Raw genomic sequence first — 12,974 nt, 5'->3', positions numbered from 1 at the left:
GTAATGATAAGTGGAGAGTAGCTCTGCAATAGATTGGTTACTCCCTTTATCATCCACTGTATGGTTACTTCCCTGTAGGAATGTGAACCACCCTGTTTTGAGTTTTTTAGCTAGCAAACAATGTGAAGTTATATTCACAGAGTTCCTATTAGTATGTTTAGGTTTAGAGCAGTGGGAATTGTCCACTGGGCCTATATCAAGTGATGAGAATGCCAGACAGGGATGCTGTCTTAATAAAGCCATAGATGGACAACATGTTTGTCCATATGGCTGTAAAGGAGAACAGGATCGCTGTTTCTCTTGAGTTGGAGCAGGGCAGGGCTGCTGTCCTATAAGCTCCACACTAGGGCAGGGCTGCTGTCCTAAGTGTTGTGAGGCAGTGCAGGGTTGCTGCACTAAAGTTTCTCTGGGAGGGTTGGAGGGATGCTCCATGTTAACTAAAATGGTGCAATTTTTCATATCAGGATTAGTTATCCCATAGAGAGGTACTTTCACCTCAGGAAGTACAGCTGTATTAGTTGATGGTTCCCTTGTTACAGGTTCACCCCAGGAGAAGTCTCTCCCACCACAGGAATGGTATCCTTAATGGCAGGGTGGGTAGGGGATGCTTTGATGCCCTTTTTACCTGTTGTTGGAGAAGGATCCTGAGATTTCAGGCTTTTTTTCTCTCCTTTGCTTTTTCATTTCAGCTGAAATGAGAGGAAGCAATTCCTCAGGGAAAACCAGCATGGTTGCATGGGTATTAAACTCTACCTCTGACCACCCTGCGGTCTCTAGGTCATTACCTAAGAGACAGTCTACAGGTAAGCTAGGTGATACTACCACCTGCTTAGGGCCAGTAACTCCATCCCAACTAAACTGAACTATAGCTAAGGGGAGGAACTGAGTGGAGTTATGGACATCAATAATCTTGTACTGTTGTCCAATGATGTGTTGTGCAGGAGACACTAGGTTTTCAGTCACCAAAGTGATACTGGCACCTGTGTCCCTGTAGGCCTGGGCCTTAACACCATTTATTGAAACTGACTGTTTGTACTTATCCATTGTAAGGGGACAAGCAGCCAGTGTGGCAAGGCCAATGCCACCAGGTGTGACAGAAACTGTCTTGGGACTGACTACCCCAGTTTCTATGATGGACCCAAAAGTGAGCACAACGACACCCTTATTTTGACTGTTGCCAGCAGTCCCACCACTATTACCACTACTGCTAGGGGCAGTAGAGTTTTTAAAAAAAAACATATTTTTATTGATTTTAGCATAAGTCATACAGTAGCTCATACAGTATAGTTTAGCATGACATGGTACATAGTATATCATACATAATGATTGTATCATGATATCCCGGATTAGCATTGTGTATTATGGTATACAAACTTGTTTCTAAGTATTATGTCAGCGTTTATTGCTCACTACCATTTAGGCATATTGTACTTATTCGTCATAATGTCGTATCAAATGAGTTTGTGTTCTATTTAATATTTTGAAACTTGTAAAATTAAACATTAAACATTTCTCCCTTCCCTCCACCTTCTGTTTTGACATCTTTCGCTCTTGGGGGATTTTGAGCAAGGGTTCACTGTCATTTTAGTTACTTGTCATTATCACCTGTCTATTATTCTGTTACAACACAGGAGTGACTTCATTGAACGTCTGTGCCTGTTGGCATCTTTATAATGGTACAATTTTACTATTAGGAGATTATCAGCGGCGGCAGTTGGGCCCCACCCCATACTATGGCCCTCATTACAACCCTGGCGGTCTGTGTTAAAGCGGCGGTAACACCGCCACAGGCCAGCGGCAAAAAAAATGGAATTACGACCACAGTGGAAACCGCCAACATAGACAGCCACAAACAAACAGCGCGGTGGTCACCGCCAACAGACAGACTGAAGACAATGTACCACTCACCCTATCACAAGATGCCAATCCGCCATCTTTTTCGGGGTGGAACCAACACGATCAAAAACACGGCAGAAACAGTACACAGAAGGGGAAATCACTCACCTCTCCACACCCCACGAGGAACCAGGACGCCATGGAGCCAGAACTTCACATCCTGCCGGCGATCGTCTTCCTGCTCCCCTATCAGGAGCTCCAGAGACGGCGGCGACGACCACGACCACGGTGAGTACTGCACCTACAACACAGGGGTGGGGGGAGGGAAAAGAGAGTGACACACACACGCAACACTCAACACCCCCACCTCCACCAACAACACCATCCACACAAATATATGCTGCAACATTACAAATACACCCCCTACCCCACTTCAATAACGCAAAGACAAAAGGAATTGATTTGAAAGATTGTAATCAATAAAAATCCAGTAGTCAAACATATAACTACAGTATATACAATTATGTACATCAACTACACAAGTCCGAATAGTGCACAAATCATTGTCCGTGGACCACTGGGCCCAAAATGCATGGGCGAGGCCCACACTTGATACCTGACTCCAAACGGAGAGAACACTGGGGGGGCATCAGATGGAAAATAAACAGGCACCTCGAGGGGTGGGGGGGCACCTCAGCCTGATGAACGTACAATGCTACTGCTCCACAAGGGGGCTCCATGCCCAATGATGTATCCTGGGGAGTGCAAAGCCACAGTCTCTCAAGTCTCTCAAGTGGGTGGTTTGCACACTGCATTATCCTGGTGAGTGCAAAGCCACAGTCTCTCAAGTCTCTCAAGTGGGTGGTTTGCCCACTGAATTACCCTGGGGAGTGCAAAGCCACAGTCTCTCAAGTCTTTTCAGTGGCTGGGTTGCCCACTGCATAATCCTGTGGAGTGCAAAGCCACAGTCTCTCAAGTGGGTGGTTTGCCCACTGCATTATCCTGGGGAGTACAAAGCCACAGTCTCTCAAGTCTTTTCAGTGGGTGGGTTGCCCACTGCTGCATCCTGGGGAGTGCCAAGCCACAGTATCACAAGTGGATGCCTTTCTCCACTGGTTCTGGATGGGGCTTTGTGCCCTGAGTGCTTCATCCTGCCAAGGACTGAGGTAGTGGATGCCTTTCTCCACTGGTTCTGGAGGGGGCTTTGTGCCCAGAGTGCCTCATCCTGCCAAGGACTGAGGTAGTGGATGTGATACTCCACTGGTTCTGGAGGGGGCTTGGTGCCCAAAGTGCTTCATCCTGCCATGGACTGAGGTAGTGGATGCCTTTCGCCACTGGTTCTGGAGGGGGTTTTGCGCCCAGAGTGCTTCATCCTGCCAAGGACTGAGGTAGTGGATGTGATTCTCCACTGGTTCTGGAGGGGGCTTGGTGCCCAGAGTGCTTCATCCTGCCAAGGACTGAGGTAGTGGATGCCTTTCTCCACAGTTTCTGGAGGGGGCTTTATGCCCAGAATGTTTATCCTGCCAAGGACTGAGGTAGTGAATGTGATACTCCACTGGTTCTGGAGGGGGCTTGGTGCCCACAGTGCTTCATCGGACGAATGAGCACTGGGGATGGCAGCCATGTCTGCGGTGGTGCCACTGGCTCAGGATGTCGCGGGCCGTTGCTGGTGCTTACGGTGGTGTCAGTCGCGGCGGTGCTGGCGGCGGGCTCCGTGGCGGCGGTGCTGGCGGCGGGCTCTGTGGCGGCGGTGCTGGCTGCATGCTCTATGGCAGCGGTGCTGGCTGCGTGCTCTGTGGCAGCGGTGCTGGCTGCGGGCTCTGTGGCGGCGTTGCTGCCGGTGAGCTCTGTGGCGGCGGTGCTGGCTGCGTGCTCTGTGGCGGCGTTGCTGGCGGCGGGCTCCATGGTGGCAGTGCTGGCGGCGGGCTCTGTGGCAGCGGTGCTGGCTGCGGGCTCTGTGGCAGCGGTGCTGGCTGCGGGCTCTGTGGCGGCGGTGCTGGCTGAGGGCTCTGTGGCGTCGGTGCTGGCTGCGGGCTCTGTGGAGGCAGTGCTGGTGGTGGGCTCTGTGGCGGCGGTAGAGGTGGCGGTGCTGCTGGTGGTCTTCTCCGCCGTACAGGTTGGCGTCGACGTGGACAGAAGGTGTGACACTGTTCCCTCAGTCGGTGCCACCATGCCCTCTCCTGACCTGCCCTTCATTTTCTAGCCCTTCCCCACCTTGGATGGTGGCGCTACTGTTTTGCCAAATACCCCTTTCGGTTTCCCTGAGCCCTTGGTGGCAGGTGTTTTCTGCTTCTCCCTCCAGGATGTGGGCACCACTGTGCCTGGTGATGTGGTGGCTGAGGTGCTGGGTTGGGACCTGGAAAGCCTGGCCCTAGGGGATGGGTGGGGGGTGGGAGGTGTAGGGAAGAGGTCAATATTAGCTAGGAAAAGGTTTTTAGACACACTGGGATGGGTAGATGGAGGGGGTTTGGGAGTGGAGGAAGAGGTAGTGGTTGTAGGAGGTGTACGTCTGCTGAATTTGGGTGAAGGTGCATGGGCTGGAGGCTGTTGTGAGGTGGATGGCTGTTGGGTGGGTGTGTGCCTGTGTTTGTGTACTTTGGGAGGAGGGCTCACAGACACACTGGGAGAGGACACAGGGGATGTGTGAATGGTAGTGGGGGTGGTGAGTGCACATGAGCGGTGTGTGGTGATGGGCGTGCTGGTGATGGAGGTAGTGGCTGAAGATGTAGTGCATGCAGGTGTAAGTGGAGACGAGACTGGGAGGGAGGAGGGAGACATGGAGGAGGGGGACACAGTGGAGGCAGTGGATGTTGGTATGTCTGCATGGGTATGATGCTTGTGTGAGTGCTTGTGGGATGTCTGGTGCTTATGTTTGCCTGAGCCACCCTTGTGTGTTGAGGTGTGTTCATGCTGGTCTGATGGTGTGCTTGGGATAGGCTGAGGTACAGGGGATTGGGTCTGGGTGGAGGAAGTTGGAGGGGGAGGCTGGACACTGGGACAATGGCTGCCATCAGTGCTGAGTCCAGAGCCTGAAATGCTCTCTGTTGGGCTGCCTGGCCAGAATGAATGCCCTCCAGGTATGCATTTGTTTGTTGCAAATGCCTCTCGACACCCTGGATGGCATTCAGAATGGTAGACTGTCCAACAGTGAGGGATCTCAGGAGGTCAATAGCCTCCTCACTGAGAGCAGCAGGGCTGACTGGGGCAAGGCCTGAGGTGCCTGGGGCGAAGGAGATGTCCACCCTCCTGGGTGAGCATGCACGGGACACACGCTGAGGGGCTGCTGAGAGGGTGGTGCTGGTAGGGGGGGTGGCGGCTGTACCTGTTGATGCGGGGGGCACAGAGGGGCCCGCCACTGCAAGGGAGCTCCCACCAGAGGAAGAGTTGCTGTCACTGCTGTCACCTCCTGTGTCCGCCCTGGAGCTCCCCTCGCCCTCCGTCCCACTGGTGGCTTCTGACTCCGTTGTTTCGCCCTCCAGGGCCAAGTGGGATGCAGCTCCCTCCTGCTCCGGTGACAATGCTCCTCCGCCAGATGATGCTATTGCACACAAGAACAGGGAGACCACAAAAAGGGGCTGAGGGAAAGACAGAAGAAAGACATGTTCAGTGCATACAATACCACTACAGTTGGCGGACACTACAGACACAGCAGACCTCAGCACTACGCCATGCACTAACAGTTCCTAGATTATTCACAAGGCCATGGGGTATAAGGCCTATGCCCGATTGCTGCATGCATGGAAGTCACAGGAGCCTGACTAGGTGTAGATGGCTCTGCCACTGGTGGGGTTGGGGTGCCACATAGCCTGCCTCACAAGGGACCTTGCCTACCAACTTCGCCCTGGCCTAGGGGAACCCACTGCCCACCTCCACCACCCAGACACCTCGTAATGCGTGCAGAGTCAGATGAATGTGGCTGTACTCACCCCCTTGTGGCTGCTGTGATGCCCTCAAGTGCCCATCCAACTCTGGGTACGCCACTGCCAGGATCCGGAACATCAGGGGAGTCATGGTGCGATGGGCACCCCTCCCACATTGGGAGGCCATCCCCAGCTGGGCCTCCGCCGTCTTCTTGCTCCAGCAGCAAATGTCCTCCCATCTTTTACAGCAGTGGGTGCTCCGTCTGTGGCGGACCCCCATGGTCCGGACTTCCTTGGCGATGGCACGCCAAATATCCTTCTTCTGGTGGGCGCTGACCTAGAGGAATAGGGGAAAGGGGAAATCTTTCACCGCCCAGACCGTCATAGTCATTGGCCCATGTTCCCACCCTTGCCCTGACGCACAGACACTCACCGTCTGCTCATTAAATACTGTACCCTCTACAATACTGCATACAATTACATGATGTTGACTTCATAGGACCAGAAAAATGCCAAGGAACTTCTACTTGTTAAAAAATGTACCGACTGAGAACAAGTCACGTTTGAAGACAATAACCAGTTACAGTACTCGGATGGAATTAGCTGGAAGGATTTCCATTATAATCAATCAGATATTCCAAATATTATACCCTTTCAAATGGAACCAGAAAAGCACGAGTAACTGTTCAGCTGAAGGTGCGCAGCATCAGGGGCGGTATTTGGGGGGGTTATGCCCCCTAAAAATGTATTCTGTAGTAAATAGTTGGGTACAAGTGCTTTCAGTCAGATATGGTGAAGTGCCTGATTTCATCTGAAATGTCTACATGTCCACACTGACAAAAACACATACAGACACACTTTTGTCTCTGTTTTGAAATGTTGATTAGTTTGATAAAGGTTAAGGCCCATATTTATACTTTTTGACGCAGTTTTGCATCAAAAAAATTAACGCCGGCTAACGCCATTCTGAAGCGCCATGCGGGCGCCGTATTTATTGAATGACGTTAGCCGGCGTTAGCCGGCTTAGCAAAGACAGGAGTCATGCCCCCTTGCCCAATAGCCATGCCCAGGGGACTTCTGTCCCCTGGGCATGGTCATTGGGCATAGTGGCATGTAGGGGGGCACAAATCAGGCCCCCCTATGCCACCAATTTTTTTTTAAAAAAACACTTACCTGAACTTACCTTAATGTCCAAGGGATGGGTCCCTCCAGCCTTGGGTGTCCTCCTGGGGTGGGCAAGGGTGACAGGGGGGGTCCCTGGGGGCATGGGGAGGCACCTCTGGGCTCCTTCAGAGCCCACAGGTCCCTTAACGCCTGCCTTTTGCAGGCGCTAAAAAACGGCGCAAAAGCGGCCGTACGTCATTTTTTTTGACCTGCCCACTCCCGGGCGTGAATTTTGCCCGGGAGTATAAATCCGACGCACATGCCTCGGAGTCGATTTTTTAGACGGGAACGCCTACCTTGCATATAATTAACGCAAAGTAGGTGTCCACGCTAAAAAATGACGCTAGCTCCATGGACTTTGGCGCTAGACGCGTCTAACGCCAAAGTATAAATATGGAGTTAGTTTTGCGTCGGAATTGCGTAAAAAAAACCGACGCAATTCCGGCGCAAACGGAGTATAAATATGCCCCTGTGTTTTAAGTACCCCTAACAATCCGCCCTCCTCTCTCTTTCCCCTACCCTTGATAACGCGTCCAGCCCTTATAAATTACCTGTACCAGGACACGTTGGAGGTCGGTGAACCTTTTAGCCGAGTTGGGCTCTCCTCATCCTTGAATAGTCCTCACCTAATGTGCAGCTGAAACGGTGCAGTACGTTGAATCCAGCAACCTTGTTTCCCAGTGAAAATGCCGAAATTGAGAACGCTGAAGACATCGAGCACGACTGTCTTCAGGTGACAGAATTTTGCACAAAACCAAGACCTGATATCAAAGACACCCGATTGGAAGAAAATGATCAAGTGTTTTTTGTTGATGGTTCATGTTTAAGAGATGCACTAGGAATATTGAAAGCAGGATATGCTGTATGTACAATAACAGGTGTTCTGGAAGCATCTTAGCTTCAAGGAGTTTACTCTGCACAGGTAGCAGGACTGGTGGCACTTACTAGAGCTTGCCAACTTTCCGCATTGATGAAAGTCACCATTTACACTGACATTCAATATGGATTTGGAATAGTGCATGACTTTGGACAATTGTGGTCACAGAGAGGCTTCATGACCTCTTCAGGATCACCAGTGAAAAATGGTGAAAGAATAAGGGAATTGTTACATGCCATCCAGTTACCAGGAGAAGTGGCAGTGGTAAAATGCAGTGCACATTCAAAATCACAGGATTACATTTCTTTGGGAAATGGATATGCAGATCAAGTCGCAAGGTTTTGCGCATTGAACTGTATATTGCTCAGAGATGAATGGAACTTGATAAATGAGCCAGAACTTGAAGCAAGTGAAGCTTTTGCTCTAAAGGTTGTAGATACAATGGATGAATTGAAGTCCTTACAGAACGATGTTAGTGAAGATGAGAAACTCTCATGGACCAAATTGCAATGCGTAAAGAAACTAGATGATTTGTGGGTTTCAAGTGAAGGGAAATTGGTTCTGCCAAACAGTCTGTTGACGCAATTGGCCAGATTCTACCATGGACAGGCTCATCTTGGAAGGGACGCCATGGTCAGACTATTTAAAACTGATTGGTTTAACCCCAAATTCCGTCAAGTTGCTGAAGCAGTTTGCCATCGTTGCGTCATTTGCCAACAAATGAACACAGGGAAAGGAACAGTAGTAAATCTGAGTCACATTGGGAGGGCAGGAGGTCCATTCAGCAGGATGCAAATGGATTTTATTGAAATGCCTGTGCATGGAGGCTTGAAATATGTGTTGGTGATTGTGTGTATTTTTAGTCACTGGATTGAAGCATACCCTACACGCAGAAATGACAGTCTCACAGTTGCAAAATTACTCTTGAAAGAACTAATACCACGTTTCGGATTCCCGATCTCCTTAGAGTCAGATAGGAGAAGTCACTTCAATAACGAAGTAATAAAATTGCTTTGTGCAGCGCTGAACATTGAGCAAAAGTTGCATTGTAGCTACCGCCCTGAAGCCTCAGGATTAGTGGAGCAAATGAATGGCACATTGAAATCGAGGATGGCGAAAATATGTGCTTCAACAAACTTAAAATGGCCTGACACATTGCCCTTGGTGTTAATGTCAATGAGAAACACCCCTTATAGGAAAACTGGACTGTCCCCGCACGAGATCCTCATGGGCAGAGCCATGAGGCTTCCAGCAGTTTCTGCAAATGCTCTTTTGAATATTACAGATGATATGGTGTTGGACTACTGCAATTTAATTCCCTGCAGTACGTCTGATCTCCAAACTTTTTGTGTGCTATCCCATCTAGCATCCGCTAGTGTCTTTTCTACTTTTCTTATTCTTGTCTCAAATTTCTTTTGTTGTTGGTTTCTAGCTATTAACTTCCAGATTGCTAGTGCCTCAAACTGTGCTGGCCTTGGAGGTACTTTCATGTCATATAGCGCAAATCTTAGATTCTCCAAAACCATTAGGTTAAACGACCCATGGATTGGGAACGCTACACTTCCATGCTTCTCTGTTAATTTGCACCATTGCTTTAGCCAAAGACATGGTGCTACTCCCTTTTCTTCAATCACGATGTAAGCTGGCGTACCCTCAGGCGGTGTCTCTTCTCCTACATTTGCTTTAATATAAACATCTCCTCTCTTGGCACTCTTAAATGCTTTGAAAAATTTCATCTTTCCGTCTTTTATTTTTCTAAAATTAGTAATCAATAAGTGACTTTAATTCCCGGACTACTCTTCGCTTGCCTTTCCCCACCAATTGCGCTTCACGAACTGCATCCAATCCGTGCGCGACCCTTCTCACCAACCAACCTATCCCAGCGCGGCTCCTAGTGACGTCACACTCACACACTGCAGCTGACAAAGTCCCGCGGCTTCTCCTCCTTCATTCAGCTTCACTCAAAACTAATTTCTGCAATACATCGCAAGCACTAACCAAAAGAAGAAAACAAATCTTTCGGTTTACTACAGGAAGGGTAACACAATTGCTTCAGAAACATTAGGGATTTTTCACTAGCCTCCGCAGTTATTCCATCTTTCTCGGTTTCCCACTTTCGCAAGTAAAATTTGACCCGCAAACTATACTCTTAACTGATCAATGAACTATTCTAGTGCGCTTTAGAATTCGTCAAATCTCAAAGTCGAAAATTTTCTTCCATACCTCTATATTCATACCGACTTGTTGACCATGCCCGATCAACCTACTAAACCGAACAGATTACAACATCAATCAAGTGTCTCATACACTTTTCAACATACTCCGGAGTCTCTTGACCTCGCAGGGCCCGTCTCAACATCAACAACCACGTGGGCAATTTTTCCTGCACAGAGCGCTACACACATGTGAAGTTCGACGACTTCCCTACTCTCACACTTTGGAGTCACACTCCTCTAAAACTTCAACTGGAGTTCGTAACCCCCCTAAAATCCTCACAAACTTCTCAATTCATCTGCGGCAATAAGCTGTGCAAGCGCAAAATTGTAACTTCACTCATACCGTCACTAGAAACGCTGAAAACATTCTCACACCTCCATGTCCTCCATTCGCAAGCTCCGAGATCCCGGGAAAGTCATTGGGGACTTAGGGCATCATCATCTCTCCAACTTGTTTTATCAAAGAAAATTCTAACTTAACTCCGTCTATTGCTCGGATGGGGTCCTAAAGGGCAAAACCATCAATCTCTGCTACCATCTACTGATAACACGTCCAGCCCTTATAAATTACCTGTACCAGGACACATTGGAGGTCGGTGAACCTTTTAGCCGAGTTGGACTCTCCTCATCCTTAAATAGTCGGGTCACTTAAATCAATAATCAATAACTGTTGTACGCGATAGCCAATACTCAATTAATAGATCGAAATAACACATTAGGAATCAATAACAGTTGGTATTTCGACGTGCCATGACCTTTCAGTCATGAATAACCACATCAGTTTATTAAAAGTTAGTGAATTTATTTCCCTATATTAACAAAGCTAGCACAATGTATATAAGTCTAAAAACCAAATGATATATGTATACGAACATTACTAGCTGTCCATAGCGGCGGAAGAAACGCAATCTACGCAAAATCTGAATAATAATACATTCAGTTATGGCAATACAAATCACTAATATAAGCAACTGAATTTGACTCATTTCATACATCGGTCAGCATGACAAGATTTCAATTCAACATGGTGCATCAAGTGCATACCTCGACTAACCTCTAATTAGCATTGGCATGTGGGGCTTCATGCAAAACGAATTTAGTCAACACAAATTTGGAAAACTTCTAGCTTGGGCCCTATCAAAATAGCAGTTGGTACCTAAAAGGGAAAACACAATGCATAATACAATTATCCTTTCATAATTACCAATTACAATCAGCATTCAAGAAAGTCTTCGTCGTTCAGGTACCGGTTCGATCAGCATGGGGAAGATTTCAAGGGGGCAAAGTTAAGGGTAAGTTTCCTTGCAGCAGCAAGGAGAATGGGGCAAAGTTACTGCATGGGCAAGTCGGGGCAATTTAAAGTTAAAGTCTCTAGGGTGAGAATTCTCAAAGTCTCTTTCTCTGTGATAGAGAAAAGGGCATCAAGATGTCGTCTAAGATGACGTCTGGCATTTGGCTTCAAAGATAGCATCAAGGAAAATGGCTGACTTCTCTTTGTTCAGTGGGTTTAAGTAAGAAACATTCCAAATTCTGCAGGGTCTTCCATTGGAGGGTTCATAGGTTGGCTTCAAATTGACCAATGAAAAATGTCTACTAGTACTCATTTATGCATACATTGTCCTTGGAGCCTTGGAACACAAGTTGCAACATTGTTTGCCAATTATTTTGGTATCTGTACCCTCATTGTCTGCACCTGCAGAGACTGACCTTGCTTCAAAGGGGATGAAACCGGCCTAGCACAAAACCTTGGAGATAAGTGTATTAGTCATCTCTACTGGAAAAATACAACTTTAAGCAAGAATATATGTTTCATTAGTTAAAGGAAAAGCCACGCAGTTAGAATTTGAGACCAGGCAACTAGGCCAAAGCCTTTACTAAATTTAAGCTAAGCATAAAACAGTTTCAACAAGAAATCATGGTACACAATTGCAATTATGACGGATTACTACATTTTTCAATTCTTTATGATTAATAAAGCTCGTTTATAATGATGGCAAACTACCCCGAGGGCACAATTTCCCTCGTGCATTATTTTCTTTACTAAAATCACACTACATTATAAGATTTTGGTTACATGATATATGAATATATGTCGGACCCTCTTTTTCTGCGTCATCACCCTTACGCCACCCTCTTGTCCTGTGTCTCATTTAATGCCTTTTTTACAAGATATCCCAGCATGATATTGGGAAATGTGAAGCTCACGCCCCCCAATCTTACTGACCAAGCTACGCTCCAGTCCAGTTGGTACATGAACCGTGGTCACAGTAATTGGAAAGCAGACATGTTTCGCCATGTTTTCATGCATTTCGAGACCTCTGGTGATATTTGGATTTATGATTTATTCTTCGCTTTCAGGTTATATTCTGCCTGCCACAGAATAGTCTTAACTCTGAGGACACGTTATCTGGACTGTTCATGGTGTTTTATAGCAAATCTGCAATAATAAAACCTTGCAGAATCTAGTATACCGCTGAATTAAAATGGTTTGTTGTGAAAAAGAGAGGGCGATCAAGTGAGAATTTACCACATCTAATAAAACAGACCCTGACCACAGTTGTGTGGCTAATCTAATTTTGTGCACAAACAATGGTTTACGCATTACAGGCTACATGTGTGTTCATTTTCTCACCAATGTATAGTGCGGAACAAAAAATTTTTAATGAAATCAAACGATGCTTGAATAAGGAAATATTGGAGGTCTGGTCTCCTAGCTATTATTGTTTTTCACAAACTACATTTTGAATTCTGTAGAATCCGTGCTGTATTGGGTATTGTTTACAGGTGCAATCTGCATCCTAGCGCTATATACATGACAATCACTGTGAGCTGCACTGCTGCAAATGGAGCAGTGAAGCCACAGGCGAGGGTGTTAAGGTCTTTTACTGAAATGAGAGCAGTGACAAAGGCCTTGTGTCAAACTCACTCTGATGACAACCACGCCCAGCTGTATAACGATAAGACAAGAAATAGTGAAATAGCCCACGCTGATTTTAGGTACAAAAACTCTAAAAAAAAACA

Source organism: Pleurodeles waltl, chromosome 7 (genome assembly GCF_031143425.1).
Source record: "Pleurodeles waltl isolate 20211129_DDA chromosome 7, aPleWal1.hap1.20221129, whole genome shotgun sequence".
Taxonomy (NCBI): Eukaryota; Metazoa; Chordata; class Amphibia; order Caudata; family Salamandridae; genus Pleurodeles; species Pleurodeles waltl.
This window is presented reverse-complemented; position numbering follows the sequence as displayed.